Genomic DNA, 14,266 nt, shown 5'->3' with positions numbered 1-14,266 from the left:
TGAACATAAGCTTCTTCTTACTTATAACATTGATCAACCCATGATTAAATTCCTGGATTTGCCAATTTGCAAGTCTGATAATGGCCGTAAGAATTTGATTAAAGCCAGACCCCAGTTAAATTTACTGTAAGGAACTCACCGGTTGGTTTCAGCGATGCCCCATTCTCGCCAGACTCACACGTGCATCCTGACACTTACTTTCTCCGGCCCCGCCCCCGGTGTCCATAGCAACCAGGATGCTAGGGGAGTTCCTGCTGTCATCAGTGGGCGGGCGTCTGCCAGCAGACGCTTGTCTTACACGCTGAGACGACACAGGGTTTAGTGTCAGCTGACACACTGTCAGCTGACACTTTGATTTATTGCTGAAGCATTGGGGCCGGCTTTGGGAGGGCTCTAGGGTATTTAAATCCCTGTCTCTCATTCAGTCCTTGCCCGTGATAACAATCAGTACGCTTTGTCATTCTGTGATATAATTATTTTTGTATTTCAATGCGACTTCTCTACCCAAATATTGTATATTAATGCAACTGCCTGACTGACTTTAGTTTTGATCTTAGCCTTACTGACCATTCTCTTGCCTAGTCCTGTGTACCTCAGCCATCTGATATCTCGTGTATGACCCTAGCCCTACCTTCAGTAAACATCTTCTTTGAAGCCATGTCCGTTATATACTCCGATCTAGATATTACCGCCACTGCAGTTTCTAAGTTAAGGTATTTACGACAGAGTTTACTTACTGACCATTCTCTTGCCTAGTCCTGTGTACCACAGCCATCTGATATCTCGTGTATGACCCTAGCTTGTTATTGACCTAGCCTTTGTCTCAGCCTATTATACCACAGCCATCTGATATCTCGTGTATGACCCTAGCCTGTTATCGACCTAGCCTTTGTCTCAGCCTTTTGTACCGTACCCATCTGATCTCACGTGTATGACCCTAGTTACGTTGTGACTTCGATTAAATTAAGCCTCAGTGTATACGCCTTGAACCAAGCGTGATATTATCACGGGCCCTATATATTATGGAGGAGTTGCAATGTCAGGTTATGCTTCTCACAGGGGCTGGGAATCAGCTTAAAGGAATACTATCGATACCCAAGTGTTCTAAAATGACAATGTACAAATAATGTCTAAGTAGCTGTGTAAACATTTTCTTACTTTTCATGTTAAATATCAGAGGCAAAAGCTGTAATTTATTGAGGGTAGGATTTAGCTATATTGGGACAAATCAATTGCAGAAGGGGTGTCTGCTTCAATGCACAGCCAGAGTCGCATATCAGACTACAGAAAGCAAATATCAAACATATCAAACTCTGAAAGCAAAAACAGTATGAAAAAGCTGCGACAATTAGTTACATTTCCTCTGCTCTCTTCAGACAGGTCAGTCAGAAACACAGGACACAAGAGCTGCAGCTGTTGGGAGCTCTCTTCTCTGTCACACACAGAGCTACACATAGAGTTAACTGATCAAGTGTGAGGGGAATTTCCCCTCTCCTCATGGCTCAGTCAGCCGTCAGTTTTGGCGTCAGTAAGGTTTGAATGTATATTGATAACAGTAAACAAAGAAGTTGCTACTAAAATGTATACACCAGTACTTAGCAGCACTTCCCAAACAATTCCTGTGTCAATTGAAAAAAATATGTGAATCGATAGTATTCCTTTAATCAAACAGTGGCTGCTCAGCAGGAACAGCTGAATCATTTGGTTAATGCACCACCACGTGCTGAGTCTGCTCCAGCTCCTAACGAGCAACCTGCATCACCTTCCGCTCCTATACTCCATGCTCACATGGAGCCTAAGATGCCCCTTCCTGAGAAATTCTCAGGTTCTCGGGCAAATTTTAGTAACTTCATTAACAGTTGTTTGACATATTTTGAAGTTCGGCTTAGGTCCTCAGGGTCTGAATCACAGAAAGTGTCTGTGATCAAGTCTTTGTTACAGGGGGATCCACAGACATGGGCATATGGTCTGTCTCCCGGGCATGAAGCCCTATCTTCAGTAAACATCTTCTTTGAAGCCATGTCCGTTATATACTCCGATCCAGATATTACCGCCACTGCAGTTCGTAAGTTAAGGTATTTACGACAGGGTTTACTTACTGACCATTCTCTTGCCTAGTCCTGTGTACCACAGCCATGTGATATCTCGTGTATGTCCCTAGCCTGTTATCGACCTAGCCTTTGTCTCAGCCTTTTGTACCGTAGCCATCTGATCTCACGTGTATGACCCTCGTTACATTTTGACTACCATGAAATTGAGCCTCAGTGTATACGCCTTGAACCAAGCGTGATATTTACAAAATTGAAAGGTTACAATGTTCCTGGGCCATATTGGCAATCCCAATAATGCCAGTATATGACCCATTATTATCTGATATTTTTCACCAAAAACTAACAAACCATTGTAAAAAGCAGAGGGGTACAAGTATGTCTTCCACACAAATTCCCAAACTAAATAAATACCAGTTTGGTCTGGGGTCCCAGGGTTTTCTTTATTTTAATAAGCACTTAGTGAATGGCAGTTGCTCCATCCAACTGCCAAAGAAGTGTGCAGCTAGCAGGGAGGCTGGCCAGCATCTTTAGATAAATCTTTTTCAAGAAAGGTCTTTATAAAGAATAAAGGCCATGCTGAGAATCCCTTATGGAGAGATGGACTAGCCCAAAACCTGTCGGTAATGTCAGATTTCTACCTACTGTCAGTGACAGCGACATGGAAGAGAAGTAATCTATGACTCGTATGCAGGAAGAAACAAATTTATTTTTATTTATATGTGTTTACTTATATTTTACATTTTAAGATTTTTATGACAGTGGTCCTTTAAAGGAAACCAGAGATGAACGCTTTGGCTCAAAATAAACATATCCCCCGATATATTTTAGAAAATAAATACTATACCTGGTATTTTCGCCTCACTGGTGTGCCGTTTTTTGTGTTTTTTTTACTATAACTCCATCCAAAACACAGTTCATCAGAAAAGCATATTATTTAGTGGGCTGTGTGCAAAATGAAACCATTTATTAAAACCTCTTATGACAAATATAGATTAAAAAAACGCAGCTCCTCCCATCTCATCACTGGTCTTTGTGATTCTTTGAATATACAGAACAGGAAAGCAGAGCCAGAAGGGGGCAGGCTTGGGCTTGAAAAGGCATCAGAGAAAACTCAGCTATAATGATTCCTGAGCAAAGCCAGACTGAATGCTCAGTCGGGGATTTTATCAGGGCTGATAACAAGCAGGCTGAGCTGTAAAGGATGAAAGAGCGAGCAGGGTACAGTACAGACCAAAAGTTTGGACACACCTTCTCATTCAAAGAATTTTCTTTATTTTCATGACTATGAACATTGTAGATTCACACTGAAGGCATCCAAGCTATGAATTAACACATGTGGAAGTATAGTACATAACCAAAAAGTGTGAAACAACTGAAAATATGTCATATTCTAGGTTCTTCAAAGTAGCCACCTTGTGCCTTAATTACTGCTACACTCTTGGCATTCTCTTGATGAACTTCAAGAGGTAGTCACCTGAAATGGTCTTCCAACAGCCTTGAAAGAGTTCCCAGAGATGCTTAGCAGTTGTTGGCCTTTTTGCCTTCACTGTGCGGTCTAGTTCACCCCAAGCCATCTCGATTGGGCTCAGGTCTGGTGACTGTGGAGGCCAGGTGATCTGGCGCAGCACCCCATCACTCTCCTTCCTGGTCAAATAGCCCTTACACCGTCTGGAGGTGTGTTTGGGGTCATTGTCCTGTTGAAAAATAAATGATGGTCCAACTAAACGCAAACCAGATGGAATAGCATGCCGCTGCAAGATGCTGTGGTAGCCATGCTGGTTCAGTAAACCTTCAATTTTGAATAAATCCCCAACTGTGTTACCAGCAAACTACCCCCACACCATCACACCTCCTCCTCCATGCTTCACGGTGGGAACCAGGCATGTAGAGACTATCCGTTCCCCTTTTCTACGTCGCACAAAGACAAGGTGGTTGGAACCAAAAATCTCAAATTTGGATGCATCAGACCATACAGTACAGATTTCCACTGGTCTAATGTCCATTCCTTGTGTTCTTCAGCCCAAACAAATCTCTTATGCTTGTTGCCTGTCCTTAGCAGTGGTTTCCTAGCAGATATTCTACCATGAAGACCTGATTCACACAGTCTCCTCTTAACAGTTGTTCTAGAGATGTGTCTGCTGCTAGAACTCTGTGTGGCATTGACCTGGTCTCTAATCTGAGCTGCTGTTAACCTGTGATTAGAGACGGCCCGAACCTCCGATTTTCAGTTCGCGAACATGCGAACTTCCGCGAACTGCAATAGACTTCAATGGGGAGGCGAACTTTGAAAACTAGAAGCATTTATGCTTGCCACAAAAGTGATGGAAAAGATGTTTCAAGGAGTCTAACACCTGGAGGGGGGCATGGCGGAGTGGAATACATGCCAAAATTCCCCGGGAAAAATCAGGATTTGACACATAGCAGAATTTTGCTTCACACTGACAGACCAAACTCACTGTGTAATGCACCGCAAACAGCTGTATGTGTAGTGACGGCCATGCTGGACTGGTGCGCACCATGGCCAGAGTGCAGGTGATGGCGGTTTTCAAGCCCATATGGTCGGGCTGAGGTAGCTGAATGACAGAACAACAGTGACTTAGTGTCCAGCTGATCAAATTTGGTCTGTGCACAATGAGGCATCGACCTTATTATCTATCTTCTTGGGTCAGGTATGCCCCCCAACCCCAACATACTCATATAGCCGGCGGTCATTGCTTCATTGTGATACACAAGACCCTTCACTGCTGCAAGGTAACGAACACGAAGGGGAATTGACACATGTACATGCCTTTTGTTTTGTTGTTGCAGCTGCAGCGCAGCCAGAAAAATTAGGCAGACATGTACACGCACCAGAAAAATTATTATAGCGGCCGCGCCTGGAGTCCTGGACCCTGTTGGTGGTGGTGGAGAAGGCAGTCAAGTGGCCTGCAGGCAGAGATGCTGTGTGGGGAGTGACTTAGGGCTCGTTTCCACTATCGCGAATCTGCATGCGTCCAACGCATGCAGATCCGCACATGTAATACAAGTGGATGGGCCTGTTTCCACTGTAGCGTTGTTGAGGTGCGTTTTTTTCAGCGTGAAAAAAACGCACAAAAGAGCCAACGATTTCGCCTGCGTCGGGAATCCGTGCGAATCGCCGCTAATGTATTTAATAGTAAAAATGCATGCGTTTGTTACATGCGTTTTTACCCGCGATTTCGCGTGCGATTTCGCACCTTTTTCAATTTTATTTAGCCCTGGCAGTGTCATGGTTAATTTCGCATGGCACCCTGCCATGCGAAATCGCAGGCGAAATCGCGGGTGAAAACGCATGTGGAAACACATCCGCATGCGTTTTTACAAGCGTCGGAATGCGGCCGAAATCGCGTCGCAACAGTGGAAACAAGCCCTTAGTCTTAGGGCAGGCAGTCACACGGCGTGCAGGCAGAGATGCTGTGTGTGGGGACTGACTTAGTCTTCGGTCAGGCCTGACCGTGCTTTGCAGACCACGTGGTCAGATGGACCCTTGACACAACGCTGTGTGCCAGAGATGACACCACTTGCCTTTCAACATCACGGTACAGTTTGGGTATTGCCTTTTTTGAGAAATAATTGCGGCCTGGTATCTTCCACTGTGGTGTGTGGCTTTGGTTTTGTGTGCTGCTTTTCCTCAGGTGGTCATCCCATTGCAGTTTGTGCTTTGTCATCATGTGCCTTCGTAAGGAAGTTGTCCCTACGTGGGTCTTGGTCTTTCCACGGCTCAATTTTTGGTGGCAGAGAGTACAAATGGCATTGCTCTCATCTGAGGCAGACTCACACAAAAATTTCCGCTGAGCCCTGGGGTGATGGCACATTGGTGGTGGCGGCTGGCCGACTGAGTGTTAAGTGGGGTGCCAGAATCAGTGCAGGAGGAGGAAGCTATGTCACGGTTCCGTGCAGAAGCTGAGGAAGATGAGGTGTTCTGTGTTAAATAGTCAGCTACGTCCTTAAAGAGAATCTGTATTGTTAAAAATCGCACAAAAGTAAACATACCAGTGCGTTAGGGGACATCTCCTATTTCCCTCTGTCACAATTTTGCCGCTCCTCGCCGCATTAAAAGTGGTTAAAAACAGTTTTTAAAAGTCTGTTTATAAACAAACAAAATGGCCACCAAAACAGGAAGTAGGTTGATGTACAGTATGTCCACACATAGAAAATACATCCATACACAAGCAGGCTGTATACAGCCTTCCTTTTGAATCTCAAGAGATCATTTGTGTGTTTCTTTCCCCCCTGAGGGGGGAGTGCATAGCAGAACCACAACACTGAAGAACTTGGCAGCCTTCCAGACACAGGCTGACAAGTCTGACAAGGGAAAGATACATTGATTTATTACAGAGACTGTGATAGTACAAAGTGCGGCAGTAAGCCAGAACACATTAGAATAGCTTTTGGAACTTGTAGGATGATAAAAAACAGGATGCAATTTTTGTTACGGAGTCTCTTTAAAATCTTGGGGGTTGATGGCACGCACCTTATGAACACTGTACTTTGGTCCAGGGCAGCACGAAAGCACGACCTCGAACAGACCAGCCGGGTGGCCTGCCTCTGGGTCTGCCTCTGCCTGTTGTTTTGTCCATATCGGGGGGGATGAAGTGAAAGGTATGCACTCACTTGACTAATACAATGTGCAGTCACACAGGTGCAGTGAAAGGTATGCAGTGACTGGTATTACAATACAATGTGCAGATGTCACACAGGTGCAGTGAACAGGTATGCAGGGATTGGTATTACAAAGGTGCAGCTGTCCCACACAGGTACCGTGAACAGGTGCAGTGACTGGTGGTATATTACACTGCTTGTGGTCACATAGGTGCACTGAACAGGTTACAGGTATGCACTGCAGTGATTGATATTACAAATCTGCAGCTGCCACCCAACCCACAGGTACTGTGAACAAGTGCAGTGACTGGTGGTATATTACACTGCTTACGGTCACGTAGGTGCACTGAACAGGTTACATGTATGCACTGCAGTGATTGGTATTACAAATGTGCAGCTGTCACACACAAGTACCGTGAACAGGTGCAGTGACTGGTGGTATATTACACTGCTTGTGGTCACATAGGTGCACTGAACAGGTTACAGGTATGCACTGCAGTGATTGGTATTACAAATCTGCAGCTGCCACCCAACCCACAGGTACTGTGAACAAGTGCAGTGACTGGTGGTATATTACACTGCTTACGGTCACGTAGGTGCACTGAACAGGTTACATGTATGCACTGCAGTGATTGGTATTACAAATGTGCAGCTGTCACACACAGGTACCGTGAACAGGTGCAGTGACTGGTGGTATATTACACTGCTTGCGGTCACACAGGTGCACTGAACAGGTTACAGGTATGTACTGCAGTGATTAGTATTACAAATTTGCAGCTGTCACACACACACACAGGTACCATGAACAGGTGCAATGACTGGTGGTATTAACAATGCGTGCGCTCACGTAGGTGGGTAGGTAGGTAGGTAGGTGCACTGAACAGTGAACAGGTGCAGTGATTGGGATTACAAATGTGCAGCTGCCTGTCACACACACAGGTAGTCACTGAATGTGCTGGGCCTGGCAGTGGCACAGTAGGAATTACCACCAAGGGGCCAAAGGCCAGCTGCGACTGACTGACAGGGCTGTATATAATGCAAGTGGCCCCCCCCCCAAAAAAAAATATATCACAAGAACAAGATTATCTCTCAAAAGAGCTGTTGAGGGGTGCTTTTTTAGCAATAATAATCAGCAAGGAGCAAGCTAACAAGCCTACAAGAGCCTAATTAAGCTTTCCCTATAGCTCTCTCTGCAGCAGCTCTCCCTTCTCTAATTACTGCAGGCACACGAGCGAGTGAAATGCCTGACGCTGCCTGCCTTTTATAAGGGGGGTGAGGCTCCAGGAGGGAGTGTAGCCTGATTGGCTACAATGTGCCTGCTGACTATGATGTAAAGGGTCAAAGTTGACCCTAATGATGTAGTATAGGGGCGAACCGAACTTCTGAAAAAGTTTGCGGTTGTCCGCAATCGCGAACCACGGAAGTTCGCTGGCGAACTGTTCGGGCCATCTCTACCTGTGATTTCTGAGGCTGGTGACTCGGATGAACTTATCCTCCTCAGCAGAGGTGACTCTTGGTCTACCTATCCTGGGGCGGTCCGCATGTGAGCCAGTTTTTTTGTAGCATTTGATAGTTTCTTAGACTGCACTTGGGGACACTTTCAAAGTTTTCCCAATTTTTCAGACTGACTGACTGACTGACCTTAATTTCTTAAAGTAATGATAGCCACTCATTTTTCTTTACTTAGCTGCTTTTTTCTTGCCATAATACAAATTCTAACAGTCTATTCAGTAGGACTATCAGCTATGTATTTACCTGACTTCTCCACAACGCAACTGATGGTCCCAACTCCATTTATAAGGCAAGAAATCCCACTTATTAAACCTGACAGGGCACACCTGTGAAGTGAAAACCATTTCAGGTGACTACCTCTTGAAGTTCATCAAGAGAATACCAAGAGTGTGCAAAGCAGTAATCAAGGCAAAAGGTGGCTACTTTGAAGAACCTAGAATATGACATATTTTCAGTTGTTTCACACTTTTTGGTTATGTACTATACTTCCACATGTGTTAATTCATAGTTTAGATGCCTTCAGTGTGAATCTACAATATTCATAGTCATGAAAATAAAGAAAACTCTTTGAATGAGAAGGTGTGTCCTAACTTGTACTGTAGGTGTTTTCTCTAATGTTCCCACTGATATATATGGTGAAATACATGAGGGTGCTTCATCTCTGGTTCACTTTAAGATTTCAATGTTTGTATTTCTTTTAGCCATTGCAACACACTTGAGTGGGTGGTGATCATAGAAAAGTCCCATTCTTTATTTACTTGGGAGGTATTGGCTTTCTTTTTGCCCTCTAGGAGTAGGGGCAAGTAGCACATAAACTCTCCAACACTACAAATACCTTCACTGAGCCAGGCAAATTTTGGAGAGCACAGTAATTCGAATAGGCACCCGTGCTTTGCAAGACAGTTGGATTTTCTGACTCTCTTGGCAAGGCACAGTCAAATGCTGAAAGTCATATGAACTGGCTGAATTGGCATTGAATGTCTGGCAGGCTCACCACCTGTCTTCCTGGGAACAATCAGCTTGCATTGCTAAGCTAAGTGCCAGGTTGGTTTGCATCTGTAACACGGATGGTGGGCTACAGCTGATTAAATATATAGAAAAAAGTATTGGAATGCCTGCTTTTACATACACATAAAATATAATGACACCCCATTCTTATTACATTGGCTTTAATGTAAAGTTTACCCACCATTTTTTCCCCTGGCATAGTATGGCTGATCCTACTGCTTTAAGCATCATTGGGAAGGCTGTAGGTAAACCATTAGTACAACTGCCCCAGTTCAGCACTTCTATTCTTTCTCCTCTCTGATGAGAAGATCATGACGGGATCTCCTGTACAGCAGCAGAGTTCTTGCACAGTCATCAGAAACTGTATGAAGCTATTGTTAGGTCTTTTACAGTATGTCTTTTAAAGAAAATAAACAGAAAATAAAACTGTTTGTAGCAAAACCATTTGGCATATTCACCATTTAGCCAAGAACCCATTGTTAGGAGAAGTAAGCATCCTGCCAATTTTGCTGTTACAAAACCACCATTATTGGAAAAATGAACAGACCACAGCAACTCCGTTAAAATTAGGTCACATCTTATGGCAATGTATGTGTGAAATGTTTGGCCATTTTTTTAAAATAATGTTTGTTTGTTTTTGTTAATAACTTTAAACTTTAACCACTTTACCCCCCCCCCAGTGCTAAATTTCTCCGTCCCTCTGCGCACTGCTTCACCCCCAGGGACGGAGAAAGGCGCACTTGTTTGTTTACTGGCTGGGAGTGGGCGGGGACCTCGCGCGCACACTCCAGCCAGCCAGCACAGCAGATGATTAATTGGATGTTAGGAACAAGCGTTCCTAAATCCAATTAGACGCGCCGATTGCGGACACAATGGAGACTGCTTCAAACAGAAGCAGTCTCCATTGATAACAACGAAATGTAAACAAATGTGCAGCGCGCGATCGCGCGCCCCCGCGACCCACGCGCGCGCACACACCCCCGCTCTGCAGTGCAATGATTGGTTATGGGGACCCCAGTCCCCAATAACCAATCATATCACAGAAAAAAAATCAATGGAAGCAGCGCTGCAAAGTACAAATCGCGCTGGTGCTTCAGGGGTAAAACCCCTCCGTTGTGAAGTGGTTAAACATCGTAATAATTCATAGACCCTAGCAACTGACAACCCCAGTTCCATCAAGGTCAGCACCAAATTATTAAGCAATCAACGTGAACTTCTCACCTTCATGAAATCCTCATATACTACTGTCACATTGAAAAGACTATATTAACATCTCCAATGAAAGGTTAAACAGAAGAGGTGATAATGGTTGGCCCTTTCTAACCACGGTAAAGATGGTGACCTCTTTCACTAGAATACCATTTATTTTAATGTGAGCAGTTTAGTTTTGGTAGAAGCCTTTGATCCTGTCAGTAAAGCTTTGTGTGAGGCTGAATTTTTCCAACGTATTGAACAAATAACTCCTAGACAGTCTATTAAAGGGCTTCCCTATATCTAAAGCTACAATAACTGTCTGCTACAAGTTTGTGCATTTTAGGTATTAGCAAAAAACAGGCTACTATAAAATGTTGTCTTTTATTTATTTTTCCTAAAACTAGATTGCTGAACATCTATCAGCTTATCTGAAGCAGCCAATACTCTGAAGTAGATTTTTGCATCAACATTTAGAATTGATATTGGTCTACAGCCATTACAATCAAAGTTCTTCAAGTATTGTAAGTGAAATCCGTCTCTTTACTAATAATCATATCTATAATTTTAGACTTTCTTTCTTTAAAAATATATTTTTGCATCTATTCCTACCCCAAAAATATCTCATTCTTAAAGGGGCACTACGGCGAAAAATTGTAACATTTAAAATGTTTGCAAACATAGACAAATAAGAAGTGTGTTTTTTTCCAGAGTAAAATGAGCCATAAATTACTTTTCTCCTATGTTGCTGTTACTGTTGTTGCAGTTGAAATCTGACATAAGTGACAGGTTTTGGACTAGTCCATCTTTTCATAGGGGATTCTCAGCAAGGCTGTTATTCTTTATAAAGATATTCCCTAAAAAGGATTTATACAAAGATGCTGGCCAGCTTCCCTGCTCACTACACAGTTTTTTGGCAGTTGGACAGAGCAACTGCCATTCACTAAGTGCTTCTGAAAATAAATATATCCCTGACAATCCCCTAGAAAGAGATGGACTAGTCCAAAACCTGCCACTTCTGTCAGATTTCTACAACCTACTGTAAGTGACAGCAACTTAGTAGAAAAGTAATTTATGGCTCATTTTACTCTGGAAAAAAATGTACTTCTTATTTGTATATGTTTGTACATATTTTAAATTTTACATTTCTTCGCTGTAGTGCCCCTTTTAATGATTTCATCTTTATGAGCAGCTTTTGAAAGCTGCAAATCTGCCCCTTACCAAATCTATCAGGACAAATTTAAGGCTCCCTTGTACATCGAACTGATGGCTTTTTTTGCTGAAATGTAACTGTTAGATCGAACTAGATACCCTATATACTTGCATATAAGCTGACCCACGTATAAGCTGAGGTACCCTCTTTTCCCTTATAAACCAGGAAAAAGTGATTGACTCGCATACAAGTCCCCTCCCCAGTATAGCCCCCTCCACAGTAGCCAGATGTGCCCCCAGTACAAGTCATCCTCTATCCACATAGCCAGATGTGCCTCAAGGATGATACAGTTGTGTCTCAGGATGCCACTACATGGCAGCATAGATATGAAACACAGCGATTGACACACAGAAAGAAGCCCCGATCATTGCATCGCTGACATGCTGCTTGCACGCTCTGATCCACAAGCCAGGGGACACAGGTAGTCCTGAGCAGCGCACTCTGCACACCATGTTGCAGGGGATGGGGGCATGGAAACAGCAAAGAGCCAGCTGGATTACTAGTGCAAGATCCTTACACTCCTCTGCCAGTAACAAAGCCTGTTCCACTGTCCATTCTGCTCAACTGACTCGCATATAAGCCAAGGGGGTAACTTTTCAGCACATTTTTTGTGCCGAAAAAATTAGGCTTATACGTATATATACAGTACACTGGAGAATTTTTTTTTTTAAAGTTGTGAATTATCCATGTTCTTGGATTAGTGCAAACATCACAGGTAAGATGGCAACTTCTGTGCAAGCATAACAAGACAGCCGAAAAGAATTGCAGTGAAAACATACCCTGGCAAGCATGTCTGTCTATCTGGACGTATATATCCGTCCAGATATACTGTGCAGCTGCCGCTGCCTGGGGCACACGATCGCGCGCTCCCGCTGCCTGCCATTACCCCCCACCCCACCCCCACCCCGATCAGTGAATGGGAATATAATTCCCATTCACCGATCTAAGTCCCCCGCAGAAAAATGACGCTCTCTAATCAGAGACTCTACTCAGAGACTTTTAGCCACAGCCCTTTAACAAGCATGCAGATCAGGTGGTCTGACTGAAGTTACTGGATTAGCTGCATGCTTGTTTCAGGTGTGTGATTCAGCCGCAACTTCAATCAAAGAGATCAACAGGACTGCCAAGCAACTGGTATTGTTTAAAAGGAACCATCCATACCCCTGTCAGTTAAGGTTTCCTTTAAGATACAGTTAATATGGGATTTATTAAAAATATGGATTTGGTGAACGTTTGCTTCAGGGGAAATGTACATTTTCAGGGGCTGTGTCAATATGTATACCCCAAACCTTTCAAAATAGGCATAACTACAGTAGTTTTAATTAAGTAAAGGACTACAGTAAAATGTTCTAGGAATTCCACCAGTGATCATTTTTTTTTAACTTTCTGTTGTATGAATTTCTTGAATGATTGCTACACATATCACATTTTTTAAATAATTAAACTTGTTCAATTTGGCCTTAATGCTTGATTATTTTATTCAGTCAGGCATATATTTAACATTTAAAAAAAAAAAAAAACTTTAAATAACCAGACATTTTTAAACCGGTCCAATTATTAAAATGTTAGTTTTGACAAAATCGATTGAAAATAGTCAAAGAGTCCTAATATGCTACCCATTTTTAAACATAGTTAGAATGTCAGTTCAATAGAGGAAGTGGACAAAATGTAATGTAAGGTGACATCCAGAACTACCACACCCAAGAAGACAATTGCTAGACTCGTAGAAACTAGATTGTAGACATATATCCATGTGTGAGTCAACCACCAGTGATTTGTTTTTTATTTTTGCAGTGGATCTATCAATCACCAAACATGTGGCTCACCTATTCCCTCTATAAATGATTATAAGGGCTTCCTACTCCTATTTATAGATTTGCCATGTGCCAGTTGCCACATGCTTCAAGCACAATCAGCAGGCATAGCTTGATGAGCACCTTATGTCTATGAATAATTTTGTTCATTGCAAGGAAATGGTGTACTCAGGCTAAATAAGCAAAGCTGCTGAATAAGACAGATAGTGGACTCGTGGGTGTTAGAAATAAATGAAGGAGGTGTCACAGAGACATATGACTAAGAAGTACCAGGGGAGACACCCTCCCACACATTCTCTACATGTCACCAGTTTTAAATGTCACATCAAAAATCCTGCTCAGAATCACATCACATTCAGGACCCCCCTGCTCAGCCCGTTTCTCCTCTGGGAGGCCTGAAGGACAGACATGCATTTTACTGCTTTGTCAAAAATGGCTTAAGCATTGCAGTTAATATTTTTTCTTGTATACACAGGCATGTTTTTTTTTATTTTAATGTTATGACAGACTTTAATAATAAGAACACTATTGGGGTGGTATCCTTTGATCACCTCTATGCCAGCCTTTGGTTTTAGGTTTTGCATTAACACAAATAAAAACTGTGGTTATCTTGGTTTTGGTAGGAAACATCTCTCACTTTTTTTTTTACTTCAACTCTACTATATATTTGCCCTTTTAGCCCCTTACAAACAAACATTAACAAATAAACAAACAAAAAATAAAATTTTAATGGTCCTATCACCAAGGGAGCACCGCCAGTGCTATTAGCGCCACACGTATTCCCGTGATAACATACGGATTTCTATGGTAATGCTATGGCATTGCTATGGTGCTACACATGTACAAAGAATGTCACC

At 42.9% G+C, this 14,266-nt stretch overlaps 1 protein-coding gene across 3 annotated transcripts in view; it reads right to left on the bottom strand.

Moving 5' to 3' along the window:
* BLACAT1 (BLACAT1 overlapping LEMD1 locus) overlaps positions 1–14,266 on the bottom strand; it is a 318,901-nt gene that overhangs the window by 92,943 nt on the left and 211,692 nt on the right. Inside the window, exon 1 of one of the 3 annotated variants that reach the window (XM_068265550.1) lies at positions 2,463–2,489. The exons of the other annotated variants lie outside the window; for them this stretch is intronic. The gene's annotated coding sequence lies outside the window, so the exon portion shown is untranslated. Of the gene's footprint in view, positions 1–2,462; positions 2,490–14,266 lie in introns of those variants that run through there. 3 annotated transcript variants of the gene reach the window in all.

The sequence above is a fragment of the Hyperolius riggenbachi genome, chromosome 2 (genome assembly GCF_040937935.1).
Source record: "Hyperolius riggenbachi isolate aHypRig1 chromosome 2, aHypRig1.pri, whole genome shotgun sequence".
NCBI lineage: Eukaryota > Metazoa > Chordata > Amphibia > Anura > Hyperoliidae > Hyperolius > Hyperolius riggenbachi.
This window is presented reverse-complemented; position numbering and strand designations above follow the sequence as displayed.